The 19564-nt window shown below is 55.5% G+C and overlaps 1 protein-coding gene and 1 long non-coding RNA gene across 2 annotated transcripts in view; one reads left to right on the top strand and one right to left on the bottom strand.

Annotated features, from left to right (window-relative positions):
* Positions 1-18385, bottom strand: part of LOC135974684 (uncharacterized) — a 40597-nt gene extending 22212 nt beyond the window's left edge. Inside the window, exon 1 of the mRNA XM_065563117.1 lies at positions 18308-18385. The gene's annotated coding sequence lies outside the window, so the exon portion shown is untranslated. The remainder of the gene's footprint in view (positions 1-18307) is intronic.
* LOC112061784 (uncharacterized) lies at positions 1508-6577 on the top strand. Its single transcript, XR_010591802.1, has 5 exons — positions 1508-3919; positions 4380-4551; positions 4705-5133; positions 5546-5689; positions 6238-6577. It is a non-coding gene; the product is annotated as an uncharacterized LOC112061784 (long non-coding RNA).
* Positions 18386-19564: the final 1179 nt, after the last annotated feature.

Here is a 19564-nt window from a genome sequence, read left to right as displayed (position 1 = left end):
GCTGCCATCCTGCGGCTTCAGCCTCAGTGGCTGGGATAACTTGGGGAAAGGTCTCAAGCTCCCCACATCCCACTTCACTGCTGCCAGAATCCCTCCCCCCGCCCCGCTAGAGCCCCCTCCCTGCCCAATCTGGGAGGGGGTGGAGGAGAGGGGTCAGAGAACTTGAGCTGTGGATTGGAGGTGGAACAGCTGTCAGGGGCACTGGGTGGGAGGTGGCAGGAGCTCCCCCTACAAGGAGGTTGTTGGCACTGGAGGTCCCTTGAAAGGAAAACAAGACTCCATTCTGGGGGTCAGGAGGGGGACTCCATCCCTCAGAGGTGCGCGGGTGCTGGGTGGGATTGCTGCTGGTCCCAGGGGCCCTTAATTCCCCCTGATTCCACGGGGGCATCTGAGTCTCTGACAGGTCCTCGTTCCCTTGCAGCACGAGGTCGTCACAGCCAAAATAATGAAGGAACTTCACATCATCCGGCACTTGCGCCAAGTGCCGGAGGCGCTGCAGGAATTCTGCCTCCAAGGCCACCAGCAACTCCTGCTCCCTCTAAACGGGGAGTGTAGTGAGACTGAGCGGCCTCCCTCCGAGCAGGAGAGCGAGGGCCCCTCTACACACCCCTTGGAGGGCAGAGTCTATATCGCCCCACACCCCTTGCCTGTTGGCTGGCCACCGGGGCCTCTGGTAGACTCTGTTTCAACTGAGCGGCCTCCCTCTGAGCAGGAGAACGAGGGCCCCTCTACACACCCCTTGGATGGCAGAGCCTATATCGCCCCACCCCCCTCGCCTGTTGCCTGGCCACCGGGGCCTGTGGTAGACTCTGTTGAAACTGAGCGGCCTCCCTCCGAGCGGGAGAGCGAGGGCCCCCCTAAACGCCCCTTGGAGGGCGGAGCCTATATCGCTCCGCCCCCCTCGCCATAAGGACCGGGGCGTGGGGTCGGAAATATAAAAGGCCGGCCCTTCACCACAGTTAGGGGACAGCCTGCAACAGAGGAGGACACTTGGCCTGTTCTCCAGAGTCCCCTAACCCTAACCCCAGACATGGACGAGGACTGGCCCGGAGTACCCGCTGCGGTTTACCCCAAGGAGCCGGAAGAGGCCTGGAGGCCGCAGGTACCAAACCCCGGGGAGGCAGGAAGTAGCCCAGGGACAGCCCGGGAGCTGCTGGCTGCAGAGCCCGGCGCGACTCAGTCGGCGTGTTGCGGCTGGATCCCCGCCGACGCAGGGGCTACCAATCCTGCCCCTGCCAGCGCCTTGGGCTGGGACGCGGGGGAGGAGGGTGGGACCGCGTCCCCCTGCCACCCCACCCCGGGTGGCTGACCCCCTACACGGTGCAAGGAGGCTCTAGCCCAGGACAGGAACTGTTTGTTGGCTGGCCACCGGGGCCCCGCCCAGGCTAGAGCCAGCCCTGTCAAGTCTGTCTGTTTGCTGGCTGCCAGGGTTCCACCCAGGCCAGGGCCCGCCCTTGAAGTCTGGTTGTTTGTGGAGTGCTTGGGCCCCGCCCAGGCCTGAGCCACCCCCGATACACTGTGTTGAGGGGCTGACCACTTGAGCGACCTCAGTCCAGCAGCGCCGGCTCTACCGTTTTTGCTGCCCCAAGCAAAAAAAAAAAAAAATGCAACAACGCTCGGACTGCCAAAGCGAGCAAAAAGAAAACCAAAAAACCCCCAACCACTTGGACTGCTGCCACCCGAACTGCCAAAGCAGAAAAAAATCCAACAACAACGCTCGTACTGCCGCCGCCCGAACTGCTGAAGTGCAAAAAACAAAAAAGTCGCCGGCCTGTGCTGCCCCAAGAATGGACGGAATGCCGCCCCAGGCATGTGCTTCCTCCGCTGGTGCCTGGAGCCCGCCCCGCAGCCCAGGCCACAGCCTGGTTGCGACAGCTGATCGCTGAGGTGGGGCGGCTGCTCCACCCCCATGCAAGAGGGCGCTAGAGTAGGCCAGAGCGGCTGCAGAGGCTGGTAGCCAATCAGAGAAGGGCCAACTGAGAGCCAATCAGGGCCGAGATTAGAGCCAGCCAATCAGGACTAAGCTAGGCGCTATATAAAGGCTGCCCAGGTAAGCAGCAGGCAGTATCCCCCAGACCTTGATGGGAGAAGGTCTGTCCTCAGAGCAGGAGACCAGCATCTCCGAAAGAGCAGTGCTGGGCCGGCTCAAGGGAGCATACCACAGCTCCGGCCCAAGACCTGCCAGACTGCGGGCCCTGATAGAAAGGGCCTAGAGGAGAAGTGGCCCAGGGACAGTTGGACAAGGGGAGAGCAGGGAGACTGCCACTAGAGGATCCCTGGGTTGGGACCCAGGATAGTTGGTGGGCCTGGGTCCCCCCGTTCCCTCTTGTACTGCACCTGGCCATGCGGTGGCTGAGTCAAACTGCAACCGGCCCTTGAGACAAGGGGCTAGACTTTGGGGGTTTTGGTTGGCCACTGAGGCAGGTGCAAGGACTGTTGCTAACCTGCTTCCCCCCTCCCTGCCGGAAGGAGATGAGGATGGATTAGGGGGCACTGCTGGAGGGAAGTGGCCTGAAGAAGGACACAGTCAAGCGGACTAGGCAGATTGTGCCACATGGAGAGACCAAAATGGTGGAGAAAAGAGACTTCTATTGGAGGGCCTGGGTGGCTCAGCTTGCCGATCAGCAGAGGGAGTTGTTCTGACTGCTGTGGAGGTCGGCACCCAGACCAAACAAGAGATCCGGCACCGAGGGCGAGAGGCCAGGAACGCTGAACTGCTTCGCCTGTAGGTGACAGGGACACTAAAGGAGGGCGTGTCCCTCCTGGGAGGGGGCAGAGAGGCCCCACCCAGAAAAGGCACCCCCTGTGAGAGTAACAGGGGGGCCCCCAGCTTGTTGGGTCTGTGGGGAGCCAGGGCACCTGAAGAGAGAGTGCCCCTACAGGACTCCCAAGGCCCGGGCCAGCCCAGAAGGAAGGGCTAGGGCCCAAACAAGCAGGAGTAGGGATGTGGCAGGGGGAAGACCCAGAAAGTGCTTCCACTACCACCAACAGGGACATTTAAAGAGGCACTGCCCCCTGAGGCAGAAAGGGGGAGTGTCTGAGACAAGGGCTCGGTCAGAGACCAGCCACAGAGAAGAGGTGGTGAAGACGGAGCCCCCCGAGAGAAAGGGGCTGGGGCAGAGAGGCCCCACCGAAATGAGGGAAGCCACATAGGAGCAAGGAGGGCCCATGTGGGAACCCAAAGAGAAGTAGGAACCCACGTAGGACCAGGGCGTTCTACAGTGGGAACCCAGACCCTACAGGTGGGAAGCAGCTGGCTCCAGACTTTGGAGGGCCTGCGAGAGGCAAGGGATGCCCTGGAGGCCCCACTACGAAGGAAGCTGGGGCGATAGGGACCCCTTTCCTCCCCTCCCCCGTGAGCATTTTTTAAGGGGGAGGGTTTGTGGTGAGGACGGCTGCCCCACCCCCATGTGAGAGGGAACTAGAGTAGGCCAGAATGGCTGTGCAAGCTGTCAGCCAATCAGGGAAGGGCCTACTGAGAGCCAATCAGGGCTAGGCTAGGCCCTATATAATGGCTGCCCAGGAGAGCAGCAGGTAGTCTCCCCCAGAATTTCATGGGGGAAGGTCTGTCTCCAGAACAGGAGACCAGCATCTCGGGCTGGGCAGTACTGCATCTGGCCATCCGGTGGCCGAGAAAAATTGTAACCGGCCTTTGAGACAAGGGGCTAGACTGTGGGGGTTGCGGTTGGCCACCGAGGCAGGTGCAAGGACTGTTGCTAACCCCCGCCCCTGGAATGGGGTGAGGATGGACTAGTGGGCACTGCTGGAGGGGCAGCGGCCTGAAGGGCAGTGTCAAGCGGTGAGCAACGCGGCTCCAGATGCCAATGGAGGACAAGAGACGGATGGGACGCTGCCAGCAGAGGGCGTTCCCCATCAACTGAGCTAATTCCCAGAGCAACCAGCGGGAGGCGCCATGCTGGTGAGTCCCAACCCTGTCAAAACCGCCCAGCCCTATTGTGGGCCCACTGCTACCCTGCAGACTCTGGTCAGGACCAGACTGGGCCAGCTGGAGTGGCCTCCCTCTGAGTGGGAGAGCGAGAAGGGGAAATGGAGCCCCCTGGCACTCACAGAAACTCTCTCCCCTCTCTGTGGAGCAGGGTTCTTCCCTCTGCCCCCCAAATTCCTTCATAAGGGGCAGGACCTCTTTCCCTTGCACCCACTCCCCTCGGTCTACCCCCCCTCATTCCCGCTGTGCCCAGGCAGAGCTCTCCCTGCCCCATATGGTGCAGAAAGGCCCTTGTGTCAGGGCCACAGCCCCACTGGAGCTTGGAAAGCTCCACTTTTGAGGAGGTGGGGGTGGGACAGAGGCTCAGGGCTAGCTTCACCTCCTGCCCTTTATTCTCCCCTTGGCCCTTCTATGGGGTCTCTGGGTGTGACAGGAATAGGAGCCTCCTTCCAGCTGTCTTCCAGGCCCTGGGATCTGGCACAGCCTCCCAGACGGGCACTTCCTGTAGCTGAGCCACGTCAGGGAGCAGTGGGGACAGGTCACCTCGTCCCAGCAATGCCGGCTCTCAAAGAGGCTGAGATGGAAGACCCCAGTCCCTCATGGAGGTAAGAGCCATTTACTGCTTGGGGCATGTGGGTCTCTTGGGGGAGAAATGGCATCCCCGATGCATAGCCTGGCTGGGAGCTTTCCCGGCCCCTGGATCCCAGCCCTGGTACAGAGCCCTGTTTCTCATCATGATAGCCTCCTTTTATTCTCAGAGGCGGTGTCCAGGATCCTGGAGACTGTTTCCTGCTGCAGGAGGTTTGAGCGGGGAGAGATCACTCACTGTCACGACCCAGGGGTCTCCAACCCGGGTCTGCAGGGTTCATGGGAGCAGCCACTCCAACCCTCCACCTGGAAGCCTGCCGAAAATTGCTTACCTCGGACCCATGAAGTTCAGCTCCACTCCTGAGGTCCTATTGGAGGAGTCCCAGGAAAGCTCCCTGGCCCTGCGTAAGACAGCAGCAGGAACACGAAGCTGACTGAACACCAGGCCTGCTCCCGGTTCTGGACCGTGCGCTGCCTGGTTCTGCTGCCGCTCCCCTGGCTTGATTTCCTGGCATCTGAGTTGTGGTGGTGATCGCACGTTTGTCTTTTGCTGCTGATCTTCCAGTCTCCTGACCCGGCTGACTCTGCACTCCTGTCATGTGAGTGTGGACTCTGGCTCTGACCAGTAGGTCTGGCTGCCCTTGACCCAGCCGTGACATGGACTTTGGTACAATTTCTCCATTGCCCCTTTCTGATCTCCAGGAAGTTACATGAGTCCCTTGGCTCCCAAAGTCCCAGTTGCCCGCTATTCAAGGGCTGAGGGGTAGTGCTTGTATTGCCCCCGCCCCCACCCCAGCTGCTTTTCCTAGGGGAATCTCCCTAGAGCAGAGGAGAAATCTGCTCTTCTCTTAGGATCAGTCCCACCCTGGCCTCAGCTCGGCTACTTTGTTGACCTGGGGTCAGGCACCACTTTTGAAGCCCTCAGCGTGGGGGTGGAGGTGGGAGTAGAGGCTGAAGCTCCAGCAGTTTCCACCAAAGAACACCCCCCCTGTCTTTCTATGGTCCGGCTAGGGCTCCCCATCCACCCTGGAGTTGAACACCAGATGGGAGCTGATGGATTGTCCTTGGTGGGCCATGTTCTTGTGTGTGATGAGAGGGCCAGGAGCAGATGCACCACGCCTGGCCAGGACCGGGCTAAGCAGCCTGTAATGCTAGGTGAGTCAAACCATGGCCACAATACAGCCACCCTGGGCATCCATGGGGACTGAATCTGGGCCCTGCACTACGAAGAGCACAACTCGTTCCAACTTGAGTCATGACGCTGGTGACCCCTGCCAGCCCCTCTGAGGTGGGTCAGTATTATCCCTGTTCGCTGGGGCATAGGGATAGAAAGCAACTGGCTGCAAGGTCACACACGACGTCCCTGACAGAGGCAGGAAGGAAGCGTGGGACTGATACCAGTCCAGCTCCAACCACTAGACTCCACCCATTTCCAAAGTCAGAGAGCCCAGGAGCCCTGACTCTGACACTAGGCCTTAAATGACCAGACCAACCTCCCTCCCACTCAGGAAGCCATAGAAGGGACCCTCTGCTGAGCTCCCCTTGGCAATGCTGCTGTCCGAGACCATGGCTAGTGGGTGCCAAGTGCCTGAGCAGGGAACTGCTTGAGAGCCTCCTAGAGACTCGCAGGTGTTTGACTGTGACCCTCAGGGAGCCGTGGCAAGAGACTCTCGGGCTCTAACAAAGGGTTTCTGTTCTCCTAGACAGTCAGCCCGTGAGGCCAGTTTGCAGAATGTGGAAGAGCCCTTTGGCGAGGCGTTGGAGGATTCACCATGAAGGTGGCAGCAGCCGCAGTGCCTGGGGTCCCCATGGGCCAAGCCTCAACTCCTGCCAATCCAGGCTAATCTCCCGCTGCTCTGTGCGGCCTGGCTTTAGCTGCTGGGCCTGTGAGCCTAGACCAGGGGTCTCAAACTCCAATGACCACGAGGGCTGCACGAGGACTAGCTCATTGGCCCGAGGGCCACATCACTGACACACCCCCCCTCGCTGCCCCCAGTCCTGCCCCCAGGAGGATGCAGGAGGGGTGTGGCAGGGGCTCAGGGCAGGGAGTTGGAGGGGTGAGGCAGTGGGTGCAGGGTGCAGTAGGGGGCTCTGGGCAGGGGGTTGGGGTGTGGGGTGCAGTAGGGGTGAGGGGTGCAGCAGGGGGTGCAGGAGGGAGTGTGGGGTGTGGTAGAAGGTTGGGGTTCAGACGGGGCTCAGGGCAGGAGGTTGGGGTGCAGGCAGGATGTGGGATGCAGCAGGAGGCTGAGGGCAGGGAGTTGGGGTGCAGCAGGGGGTTGAGGTGCAGGCAGGGGGCTCATGGCAGGGGGTTGGGGTGCAGGATGGCATTGGGCTGTGGCCCGGAGCCGCTTACCTAGAGAAATAGCCCCGCAGGCCGCGTGTTGGAGACCCCTGGCCTAGGCCGAGCACTCAGGGATTCCCATCAGCCTGCTCAATGGCGAATGCAGCCCCCCAAAGAAGGGAAGAAGAGTGGAAGTGAAGGAGTAAAGCTGGACCATCCGCTGAGCTGCTGCACTCAGTGAGCAGAGCCGGGGAGAGAAGAGGGAGAACTCGAAGGTGGCTGGCGGCCGTAGGGAGGAGAAGCAGTTTGGGAGCCAGGAGAGGAGAAATAAATAGTTCATGACAAATGCTGCCGGCTCTCTCTTGTGTGCTGAAGGGTTGAAAAGGGGTCTCTTTACTATCAGGCTAAACTTTCAAATAGCTGTGTACGGGGGGGGGAGATGTATATAAAGGTAAGAGGTCGCTCTAGGGGCTTGAAGTCCCAGATTCTGGGGCTATTGCCTCCTTCTACCGGCTGATCTCAACCCAGCAACTCCCTCAGGTGGTAGCAGTAGTGAGCTCTTGTCCTCCTTTTCTGGGCTAGCCACCAGAAAAAGGACACGATCCATGTGGCCAAGGAAAGAGAGAGGCAGTGTTGCCTGTTACCATGGCTCTTGTGGGGGCGCACGGCAGGTTACGCTGGACTAGGTAGGAGCCACATGTCTCCAGACCTGCACCTCCCGAGGCTCCAGAGACTTTGCTCCCGATCCCAGAGCGTCCTCAGAGTCCTAAAGCACCAGATGGGTTCTGGCCTCTCCCCCCACCTCAGCAGTCCAGAAAAAGTTTTGTAGACATGTTGTGTCCTCGCCTACCACACTCCCCTGTTGGCGACTAATGCAGTCACAGAGTCCAGGCTCTGTGACAGGCATTGCTCTGGGCTGGGACAAGCAGGAGGACATGAGCTGCAATGGATCCCCCGTGCGTGGGCTGAATGGGCAACCTCTCTCCTTCCATCTCTGCTTTCCAGCCCACAGGCAGTAAGGAGAAGGTGATGCACTTACCCAAAGGTGGGGGTGGGAAGAAGCAGAGTGAAGAGGAGATCAGAGCGCCATCCCATAGCATTTCTCCTAGAGTCTCTCCAACCACCCCCTGGCTCCTTCCTGCCGTAGGCCGCGGCCCCTAGGTTCCACAGGGACTTTCTGAATTAACCCTCTAGAAAGCTGCCTCTGGCTTCCTACAAGCTCTCACATGGCCCTGTCACGGGAGGTAAGGAATAAGGTCCTGCCTCCCCCAACTGCTCAGGGGAATCCTCTCCGAGAATCAGTGCAGGGCTTTATGCAGCTCAACAAACAGATCCCTTTGTGTGGTGTTGTCAAGAAGCTGCACCCCCCCCCCCCTTGGCAGCTCTTTTTAGAGCAACATTAACTCCCCCAGGGATTTCTGCTCTAAATGCTCCAGGCCTGAGGGAAGGATTCTGCGGAAAACAGGCCTTTCCCTTGCTCCAATCCAGGCTCTGCTGTTCTGATGCTGCAGAGGCTTGAGGGTTCCTGGAGAGCATGCTGCAACGCCAGCAATCCCATGGGGCCTCAGCCCTCGGGACATGTTCTCTTTCTCCCCCAGCACCTTGCAGTGGAGGGAAGAAAGGAACAGGGGAGATGGAGTCTCTCACTGCAGGATGGGTTATCCGTAAGCCAGGAACACCAGTGTGGACGCAGGGGAATGCTGTGCTGTGGTGTATGTGCCCTGCAGGATATCACTCGTGAAGGGAAGCAACACCGCTCTTGGCAGCGGAATCTGGGCAATAAGGAAGAGGAGATGGAAATTCTCCCTGGGGAGGGGAAATGGGAAACCCGGGGGGACGATGGGTATGTCGCTGGTTACAGCCCACTGAGGTAGGGGAGAGAGGGTACAAAAAGTGGTGGGCAGGGAGGTGGTTCTCAAACTCTGGGTCAGGACCCAAAGTGAGTTACAACCCCATTGTAATGGGGTCACCAGGGCTGGCTTAGACTTGCTGGGGTCTGGGGCCCACTGACTGAGGCCGAAGCCAAAGCCTGAGGGCTGAAGCCCTAGGCAGTCAAGCTCGGGTTGCAAGCCCCTTGTCTGGGGCTGAAGCCCTTGGGCTTCGATTTTGGCCTCCCCACGCAGGGTGGGGGGATTTGGGCTTTGGCTTTCCCCCCACACCCAGGGTCGGGAGGGCTCAGGCTTCGGTCCCCCCTCCTGGGGTCGTGTAGTAATTTTTGTTGTCGGAAGGGGGTCGGAGTGCAATGAAGTTTGAGAGCCCCTGCATTAGACACATCATTACCTGTTTTACGTTCTTGGTTATTGAGAACCCCGGACCTCGAATGGACAGGGATCAAGCTGCTACTGACACAGCCCAGCAGATGAACCGGTGGGGGGCTGGCACAGTTCACTGAATCCAAACCAGAGAGCAGGAAATGTTTCTCCTTTTGCACCTGTCTATGACTTGTGGGAAGAAATTAGGTTAGCCCGGGGGACTTCCTACTGGGAGACAGACAGGGGCGGTCTCACGTAGCCAGGAGTAAATCGTCCTTGGCCATTTTAAAAAATTATAGATACTTTTCTAATACAAAGTTTTGTGCCCAACTAGGAGTGACTCTATTGTGGGCCTCCTTGTGTTGGATAAAGATGAACTGATCACTGGACTGGATGTCCGTGGTTGCTCTGGGGCCAGTGATCATGACTTGACTATTCAGTAAGGACCAGTATCCTTACTGGTTTTGGAACAAAGTGATAAATGAAACAGCAATAAGTCACCTGTCCTTTAAATCAGCTTCCACACCAGATGCCTGGAGGAGAGCTAATATGACACCAATGCATAAAAAAGGCTCCAGAGATGCTCCTGGCAATTACAGGCAACTAAGGCTAACTTCAGTACCAGGCAAATTGGGTGAAATTATAAAGAGCACAATTATTAGACACATAGATAAACATAATTTGTTGGGGAAGAGTGAACATGGTTTTTGTAAAGGGAAATCATGCCTCACGAATTTACTAGAATTCTTTGAGGGAGTCAACAAGCATGTAGATAAAGGTGATCCCGTGGATATAGTGTACTTAGATTTTCAGAAAACATTTGAGAAGGGCCCTCCCTTGGCTCTGAAGCAAAATGGGATAAGATGGAAGGTCCTCTCTGGGATATGTAACTGGTTCAAAGGCAAGAAAGAAAGGGTCTGACTAAGTGGTCAGTTTTCAGAATGGAGAGAGATAAATAGTGGTGTCCCCTGGGGCTCTGTACTGGGACCAGTTCTGTTCAACATACTCCTAAGTGATCTGGAAAAAGGGGTAAACAGTGAGGTGGCAACATTTGCAGCTGATACAAACCAACTCAAGTTAGTTAAGTCCAAAAGAGAGTGCAAAGTGTGACAAAGGGATCTCACCAAACTGAGTGACTGGGCAACAAAAAGGCAGATGAAATTCAATGTTGATAAATGCAAAGTAATCAATTACAACATGTCAGGGAAGATTCTAGGCATCAATGATCTGATCTTTGGGTTGATGGCGGTAAACAGATTCCCATAAGGCTCCCTCTCTCCCTCTTCCCAAGAGCCACCCTCATCCTCTCTCCCCTTTCTGCTCCCGCATCCTCTGCAAACTTTCGAAGATGGATGCCTCGTGATGGCCTTCGCTCATGGGGATGTTGCGTAGTGGTCAGGGTTTCGGCCTTTTTGGGGGGAAGGGCGCAGCAGATGGTGGGGGAGCCCAGAGCCTCCCACTGGGCTCTGACCCAGGCTACTCTGGGGCAACTGTGACGTTATTGACATAAACTGGGACCGTATAGATCATTGTTGCAACCAAGGTCCTGTAGTGGCACCCAAATCTTGTATAAAGGGGGTCAAATGGGGTGTCTAGGACAAGGTTATGGTTTACTGGTTATGATCATGCTGTCTATATGTGTGTATCAGTTTTGTAGTTGAAGTTATGAATATTGGCTCTATACTGTCTGTATGGCAAACTTATGCTATGCTTCTGGGTGACATCCCAGACAAGCTGAGATGAACTCAACCTGGAACGGGTACAGAGAAGGGCCACTAGGATGATCAGAGGAATGGAAAACCTGTCGTATGAAAGGAGACTCGAGGAGCTCAGGTTGTTTAGCCTAACCAAAAGGCTGAGGGGGGATATGATTGCTCTCTTTAAGTATATCAGAGGGATAAATACCAGGGAGGGAGAGGAATTATTTTAGCTCAGTACTAATGTGGACACGAGAACGAATGGATATAAACTGGCCGTGGGGAAGTTTAGGCTTGAAATTAGACGAAGGTTTCTAACCATCAGAGGAGTGAAGTTCTGGAACAGCCTTCCGAGGGAAACAGTGGGGGTGAAGGACCTGTCTGGTTTTAAGATTAAGCTAGATAAGTTTATGGAGGGAATGGTTTAATGGGATAACGTGATTTTAGTCAAATCAACAGGTAAATAGTATCAAAGGCCAATGAGGGTCAGGCTGGAGAATCTTGCCTACGTGCTCGGGGTTCTACTGATTGCCATATTTGGGGTCGGGAAGGAATTTTCCTCCAGGGTAGATTGGCAGAGGCCCTGGAGGTTTTTCGCCTTCCTCCGCAGCATGGGGCAGGGGTCGCTAGCTGGAGGATTCTCTGCGACTTGAATTCTTTAAACCACAGGATTTGGGGACTTCAACAGCAGAGTCAAGAGAAAGGGGGTGGGTCAGCTTTTGTGGCCTGCATCATGCGGGAAGTCAGACTAGATGATAATAATGGTCCCTTCTGACCTTAAAGTCTATGAGTCTATGAGTCTATGAGTTTGGCTGGGGGCTATTTAAAACAGCCAAGCTATTCCGTTTGCACGCTGCAGGGATGCTGAGTCCAGCTGACAACATGATCAAGTTAAGTAAAGCTTTCTCGTGAAAAATTCGGAATCCATTTTTGGAAAATTTTGGAAAATTTTTTGTTCAAAGTTTTTCTCTGGAGAAAGAAAACGTTTTTCACCCAGCTCTTCAAAAAAGCTTCCTAAAAATCCAAACTGATTTCTATGTTAATAATCCTACTTAGTGTTTACATAGCATTCTGCATGTTGAAAGCACTGCACAGATATACTAACAAAGTATTCAGAGCAGTAGTCGTGTTAGTCTGTATAAAAAAAAACAAGGAGTCCTTGTGGCACCTTAGAGACTAACACATTTATTTGGGTATAAGCTTTTGTGGTCTAGAACCCACTTCATCAGATGCATGGTGTGGAAAATAAAGTCGCAGGTATAAATACACAGCACATGAAAAGATGGGAGTTGCCTTATCGAGTGGGGGGTCAGTCTAACGAGACAATTCAATTAATAATAGAATACCAAGGGAGGAAAAATCACTTTTATAGGGGTAATGAGGGTGGTCCATTTCAAACAGTTGACAAGAAGGTGTGAGTAACAGGAAATTAGTTCTGCAGTTTCACGTTGGAGTCTGGTTTTGGTATAACCCTACCAATGTGATATATGCCATCATGTGCCAGCAATGCCCCTCTGCCATGTACATTGGCCAAACCGGACAGTCTCGACGCAAAAGAATAAATGGACACAAATCTGACATCAGGAATACTAACATTCAAAAACAATTCGGAAGACACTACAACCTCCCTGGACACTCAATAACAGACCTAAAAGTGGCAATTCCTCAACAAAAAACCTTCAAAATCAGACTCCAACAAGAAACTGCAGAACTGAAATTAATTTGCAAACTGGACACCATCAAAGTAGCCTGAATAAAGACTGGGAGTGGATGGGTCATTACAAAAACTAATTTTGAGGGAATTTTGCTCTCGGTGTCCTGATCAGTCCTTACCATTTCTGCTGAAACTGCAAGCCGGGCTGGGTAACCCAGTCTGAGAACCTGCCAATGTACTTCATACAGAACAAAACATCCCGTGAGAGAAAATCAGACCCACTGCCCCAGAGGGGAAAGGCCCCGTGCCCCATCCCCTGCACCCCTGAGCCAGCCATTCCCCCTCCCTGGGGCTGGATCGGAGCTGGTGCCTCCTAAAGGAGAAAGGCCCTGTGTCTCCTTCCCCAGCCCCTTTATGCTAGCTAGTTTCTGGCTGGTTCTCCATGTTCGGTAGGGACTGGGAGAGCAGGAACTATTAGAAAGGGGATTGAGTGGACCCATCCTCTGGCGCCAGCAGATGGACGGACTCTCCAAGTCCGAAATCCCTGGTAGCAACTGCAAAGTGTGTGCGATAAGGCGCCATGAGGCTGTAATGTACAAACAGCACAAGCCACTCACCAGCAATTGTCCCCAAGAGAGGAATAAACATCAGCCCGATACCGATATCTCGTTGAAGTCGGTTGTACTCTGCTTCCTCTTGTTGTCTCTGCAGCTCGGCCTGCATTTCTCCAAGGTGTCCCTTGGCCCTTTCCAGCATCTCTCTGGCCTCTCTTTCCGACCTGCGGCAGGAGTCCAGCTGGATCCTTAAGTGCTCGAGGTTTCCCTTTCTTTTCCTCTTGCTCGTCCTGCAGGCTTTTCTTCTTCGCTACGAGCTCCTCGGTTGTGGCATCTACCGTCTTCAGCTGCCTTCCCAGCTCCTCTTCTGCTGCTGACATCTCTCGGGAAGCTGCCTCGATTCGTTCCCGGATTTTCCCATGTGCATCCGGATCTGCCTCGGCTTCTAGTAGGTGTTGGGTGAAACACACCAGCTCCCTCATCCCTGCCTCAAAACGCTGCCGGACGACCAGCTTATAACCCTCATCTCGTCCAGAGCAAGTGGAAAGCGCCATGGGGAGCTGCCACGAGATGATATCTTGCCTGCAAGAACAAAATAACTGTGAGCATCACAGATAGATGTTGGGTCCAGCTGTTAGCAGAGGACAGCTGTTGTCCAATCTGTGCATTGTTACACCTGGGCAAGTACAGAACAACTCAACTGGTGCAGCAGGGTCATTCCAGATTCACACCGGGGTCACTGAGACCAGAATCCAGCCCTGACTCCATTGATGGCAGCAGTGTCGCTCTGGATTCGCACCAGGGTCGCTCTGGATTCGCACTGGGGTCACTGAGATCAGAATTGGTTCTGGCTCCATTGATGTCAGTGGAGTCACTCCAGATTCACACCCGGGTTACTGAGATCAGAATCTGGCCCTTTATGTTATTCCTCACAAACGGAAAAGTTCTGTGGCCCCTTCAGGTCTGAAGGATCTTCTACTGGACAGACTGATTCCTTCCCTGCATTGCAAGTACGGGTCTAACCTTTCCCCTGCCATTCTGAAATTCAAGGCACATCAGCTCCAATAAGCACCGTCATGTCTGTAATTTATTTTTTTTCAATGGGAAAGGGCCTCACGTAACCACAGAGCAAAGGAGGGCCTGATTCCCCGCCGTTTTCCTAGTTTAACATGGAGATGTCACCAGCTCTTGCATGTCCATCGTTGCAAGGAGATTTTAGCCTTGACAACTGGAGAACGTGAATTTTTTAGACCCATCCCTCCCTGCCTTCGACAGCCTTCCCCGCTCCACAGGGGTTTTGGGGTACGGGTAGGACAGGGAGCAGCTCCCTGCCTCAGGTTGGGGGTGGAACCTGGGGGCAGGTGTGGGTCTGTATTGATGTAAAGGCAGGGGCAGATGCAAGGGCTGGTGACAGCAATCAATTGATGTGGCACCTTTGACACACTCTGCAATTACCCATAGGCCAATGAACCGGCTGATGGTGCCATTGGCATCTTCCAGCAAAAACGCACCCCAGCTCCGCTCTGCCCATCGCCCCAAGGGAAGGGAATGTGCTGACACCCGAATGACTGGTCTCCCACCCCAGTGAGAAAGGAATAAGGAATGTTGGGGGGAAGAGAGTAAATGGGGTTGGCACACAGAGCCCCTGGCATGGGTGGCAAAGGGGGCCTACAGACGCCATACTGAGAGGGGAATGGGGGACTCTGGGATCAGCGGAAAGAAGGCACACTGGGCCCCGGCATGAGTACTCCTAGGGGAAATCTGTGCCAGAAAAATAAACATCCTGCGCACAAAATTTAAAATTCTGCTTATTTTATCTCTCAGAGTAACACAGTATAATCATGCCAGTTTAAATAATTTTGATAATTCATTACAAAAACACCAGTCAGCAAGTCTGTCTGTAACAACCCAGACAACAAACAAGATTCCCCCAGGAGTAGAGAGTTAAGGAAAGCCCTGCGACAAGCCAGTTCCTGTTTCTCTGTTATGCTTTTTTTGGGCACCTCAGTCTGGGTGCGTCACACGTGCCAGCTGGGCACATCTTGGGGGAACTGCTGCCCCTCTGGTTTATTAGGCGATTGTCCTTTTTTTGCCTTGACCCTATAGGATTACCATACAGAGATTCCCAAATAGATGACACTGCTGGGAGAGGGGGAACTGGGAGGGGGGTACAGTTGAGCGATGGTGGAGGGCGTGTTTGTGTACTCGGAAGGGGTGTATGGGTGGTGCTGGAGGGGATCCAGGGCCCAGGAATCCAGAGGCAGACACAACCTGATGCTGGTCAGACCAGGCTTGGACAGAGTTTCCTGTAGTGATTTCAGTGCTGGGCTGTGCAGGACTCCATCCCCACCAGGCCAGGCGTTCAACTCACTGCGGGATACGCCGCTCCTTCTTTCAGGGTGTGCCAGGAAGCGCAGCTGCCAGGAAGCCTCCAGCTCCCCCTCCGCTCCCCCTCCTTCCTGCAGTGTCCTCTTTTTGTGAGCTGGGGAGCTGGGCTCTGTTGGGTCCAGGGGCCCCTAGTGGCAGCCAGCAGCTCTGCAGCACCAATTCTGCAGAGAACAATGAAATTCTGCGCAGAACAGTAATTCTGCGAAAATTTTGAATTGCGCAGTGGTGCAGAATTCCCCCCAGAGTAATCATGAGGGACAATGGTATGGGGTGGGAGGGAATGTGGGATACACAGATCCCCTGCCACAGTGGGGAAGGGGGGAGATGAGTGGTCACACAGAACCTATGGTGGGGGGGATGCGAGACCCTAGTGTGACACTCTGTGCCCCAAAGAGACCCTCTGCACCCCATATTCACCATGGGGACCTGATCTCAGCTGGGGCAGGGACTGTCTCTCCCTGGGGGTTTGTGCAGTGCCTGGCACAACGGGGCCCCGATGCCCGTTGGGGCCCATAGGTGCTCCTGGAATACAAACAGTTAATAATACTAACGAATTAATGGGCTGAATGCAGTAGGCAGAAAGGGCTGCACTGAGGACTTGTCCAACTGGATCAGCTCTGAGAATATCATCTGCGTAGTGTCCGGTCTCCTCTCTCTGGCAGCGGCCACTGTCAACTGCCTCAGAGGAAGGTGTAAGAACTAGGCAATAGGAGATGTGGATAATCTCCCCGCAGGGAAAGTTCCCTCCTGACCTGCGGTAACTGATGATTTAGTTGGGAATTGGTCCTGCTCTGAGCAGGGGGTTGGACTAGATACCTCCTGAGGTCCCTTCCAACCCTCATGTTCTATGATTCTATGATTCTATGGTTTTCACTCTGAAGCAGGAAGGTTAGAGCCTCTCCAAATCCTGAGGGTTTGTTTCTTAATCCTCACTATTCTAATTCGTGGCTGGACTCATTCTCCATTGCAAGTGTCCGAGCCTTCTTTTTAATCTTCCGGAGCGGTTGGGTGCGAGCTTGTCTTGTGGCAGGGAGTTCCACTGGCCAAGTGTGCCTTGTGGGATCAGTCAATTTGTTGCCTTTCAGTTTCATTGAACGTGCCTTCTTTATTCCATTTTTAAATGTCTGGTATTCTTTATTCCATTTTTTAATGTACGAGCTGGGACAGGGGGCGAGGCACAGAGAGGAGCTTCTCCCTGGTTGCTCAAATTTGCAAGCTTGAAGATGTGGAGCTGAGGGACCCACGTGGATCAGAGCAGGCCCCTGGGGGAAGCCCTGAGCTGGGCTCACAAGGAGAAGGGAAGAGCAGAGAGGCCCAGGTGGGGTCGGGGACCAGGCGACAGGGCCGGCTCTAACTTTTATGCTGCCCCAAGAAGCAAAAAAAAGCGCCACCCCCTGAGCTCCCCGCGGAGTGCCGCGCCACCCCCCCCAGCGACGCCCCCCCGCCGAGCGCCTCGCTGCCGGAGCCCGCCACCCCCGCCGAGTGAAGCCGGAACACCCTTCCCCTCAGTGCAGTGCCCGCGCTGTGTCCCCCCCCCCCCGTCGAGCGCCGCACCGCCGGAGAGCCCCCCCCGTGGAATGTCGCACCACGCCGCGCTCCTCCCGCCGCCCCTTACCAGGTGCCGCCCCAAGCATGTGCTTGGGTGCCTGGTGCCTGGAGCGTCCTGACGTATGGTTACCCTACATTTTTTTTAAACTATACAGCTTGGTTCTACAGAATCAGGCTTGACATCCCAGGAGTTGTTTTCTTTAGAGACTGATCCACGCCAAGTTTATGATCGGACCAGGACAGGTTCTTCTCCTCACCACACATCATTTACCCTCCTCCACACACACAAACTCCTGTCTCCTGAGTGTAAGTGGTGCAGCGACGCTGCCTAAGTCTGCAGAAAGCCTGAGCCGATTGCTCTGAGAAAGGAGACCTACCCCAGACATGTCAAGGGGGCGATAACTCCTACGCCCAAGGTAGAAAACATGATGCATTTCACTGCCCATTAAAGCCCTGAGAAAAGGGGGTGTCGGACTATGACAATCACCACATCTCATTTTGTCAGGGCAAGTGGTGGCATCTGGGGGATACCACTGCTTACTGGTCTTAGAATCATAGAATTTAAGGTCAGAAACGACCATTATGATCATCTAGTCTATCCTCCTGCACAACACAGGCCACAGAATCTCACCCACCCACTCCTGTATCAAACCTGTGTCTGAGCCACTGAAGTCCTCAAATCACGGTTTAAAGACTTCAAGGTGCAGAGAATCCTCCGGCAAGTGACCCGTGCCCCACGCTGCAGAGGAAGGCGAAAAACCTCCAGGGCCTCTGCCAATCTGCGCTGGAGGAAAATTCCTTCCCGACCCCAGATATGGCGATCAGCTAAACCCTGAGCATGTGGGCAAGACTCACCAGCCAGTTTTATCTCAGTGGGCAGAAGAATTCATCCAGCCACCTAGCACTGTCTACACAGAGACTTAGGTCAGTGTAACCACACCGGTGGGGAGTGGATTTTTCTGCTGATGGACATTTTTAGCACAAACCAGCCCCGGCTCGGTGGTGCTGGAGTCACAGAGCTCCCTGCTCCTCTCCATTAAGGAGCAGTTTGGGCCGGGAGGCGGGAGAAGTTGGACTACGAAGTGCTCAGAGCTGAGCCTGCTGGGATCCGGAGAGAGCCGGGTTAGTCACAGCCCCGCTGGCCCCAATCGCTGTCTGATTTGCCCCCCGCTGGCCCCGATCACTCTCTGATTTGCCCCCCGCTGGCCCCGATTGCTCTCTGATTTGCCCCCCGCTGGCCCCGATCGCTCTCTGATTTGCCCCCCGCTGGCCCCGATCCCCACCTGATTTGCCAGGTGAGACTTTCACTAGGCCAGGGGCTTTTTAGGTTTCTATATAAAAAACAACCAACCTCCCCCTCCCCCGCAATCTGCCCACCGGGGGCAGAGAAAAGCCTTACCACGAACCACCCAGCAGCGCCCACTTGCTCGGTCCTGCCAGAGATGCTGGAAACCAGAGCCCGGTGCTGAGTGTAGACAGCAGTGACTGCGTCCGGCAGCTCCTCGGGGGGTCACTCAGGCAGCCCTGTGGGTGGGACCTGAGGTTTGCGTGGGATGGGTGAGATGTCGCCTTGTAAGGGGCTGGGGAGGTGCAGGAACTAGACCCATTGGCTTTCAGATTCTCACCCCCTCCCCCAGCTTGCCCTCCCCCCCAGCCTTTACACTAGCAGGGGGCAGGATGTCAGAGCTGCTGAGCTCACCTCACCCACCAGGGCTGCTGGATCCCTCCATACCCCCACAACCTCCCTGGGTGCCACCCTCCCGTACCTCCAGGGAACCCACTCTCCCCCCGCCAGGGGCTCTAATGCCCCACCCTGGCTGGGGCTGTGTGCCCCCATCCATTCCCCCGCGCCAGATGCTCTAACGTTCTATGTTCTCCTTAGTGTTTACATAGCACTCCGCCTGTTGAAAGCACTGCCCAGATATACTAACAAAATAAGCTTTACCACACACACAAGGTAGGTGTGTACCTATTACTACACCACTTACAGACTCTTCTCTGGCCCTGCAACATGCAGGGCCAGATTCCCAGCTGTGCCGAACTTCTGTAGGGGAATTGAAAGGCACAGACCACAACAGGGCTGAGTGCAGCTGCATGTCCCTGGGATTGGCTCCACACCAGCCCTGCTGGGGCTGTCCCTGGGTCCCTAAGAGGCCGCCCACCTAATGGGGTTGCTGGCGTGCACCATGCAGCAGCCTTGCCCGCATCAGTCCCGCCATGTCCCCTTCAGTCAGGGTGCGCACATGTGTATCCTCACCTCTGGGGGCCGGCCCATGCTGGGGTGTGGCCTTGCAGGGGCCTTTACCTCACATACTCCACCCCCCAGTAGACATTTCCTTGGCCACAAGGGCCCGTCCCAGCCTCTGTCTTCTCCTGACTCCGTCTCTGGGTTTTCCATGGCTCTGCCCTTTGACCAAGTCACCTAACAGCTCAGTCCCCTTCTGGGGCATCCGCAGTCCCAGCTGACACACACACATGGTCCTTCCCCCTCCGGGGCTCCCCTCAGTTCTCCTCACTCTTGTCAGAGCACCGATTGACCAGGCTGTTCCCACTGGGAGTCCCAGTAGCACCTCGCCTGGTCCCCGACCCCGCCTGGGCCTCTCTGCTCTTCCCTTCTCCTTGTGAGCCCAGCTCAGGGCTTCCCCCAGGGGCCTGC

This window comes from Chrysemys picta, chromosome 12 (genome assembly GCF_011386835.1).
Source record: "Chrysemys picta bellii isolate R12L10 chromosome 12, ASM1138683v2, whole genome shotgun sequence".
Lineage (NCBI taxonomy): Eukaryota > Metazoa > Chordata > Testudines > Emydidae > Chrysemys > Chrysemys picta.
Note: the sequence above shows the minus strand (reverse complement) of the source record. Positions and strands in the feature narration are given on the sequence as shown.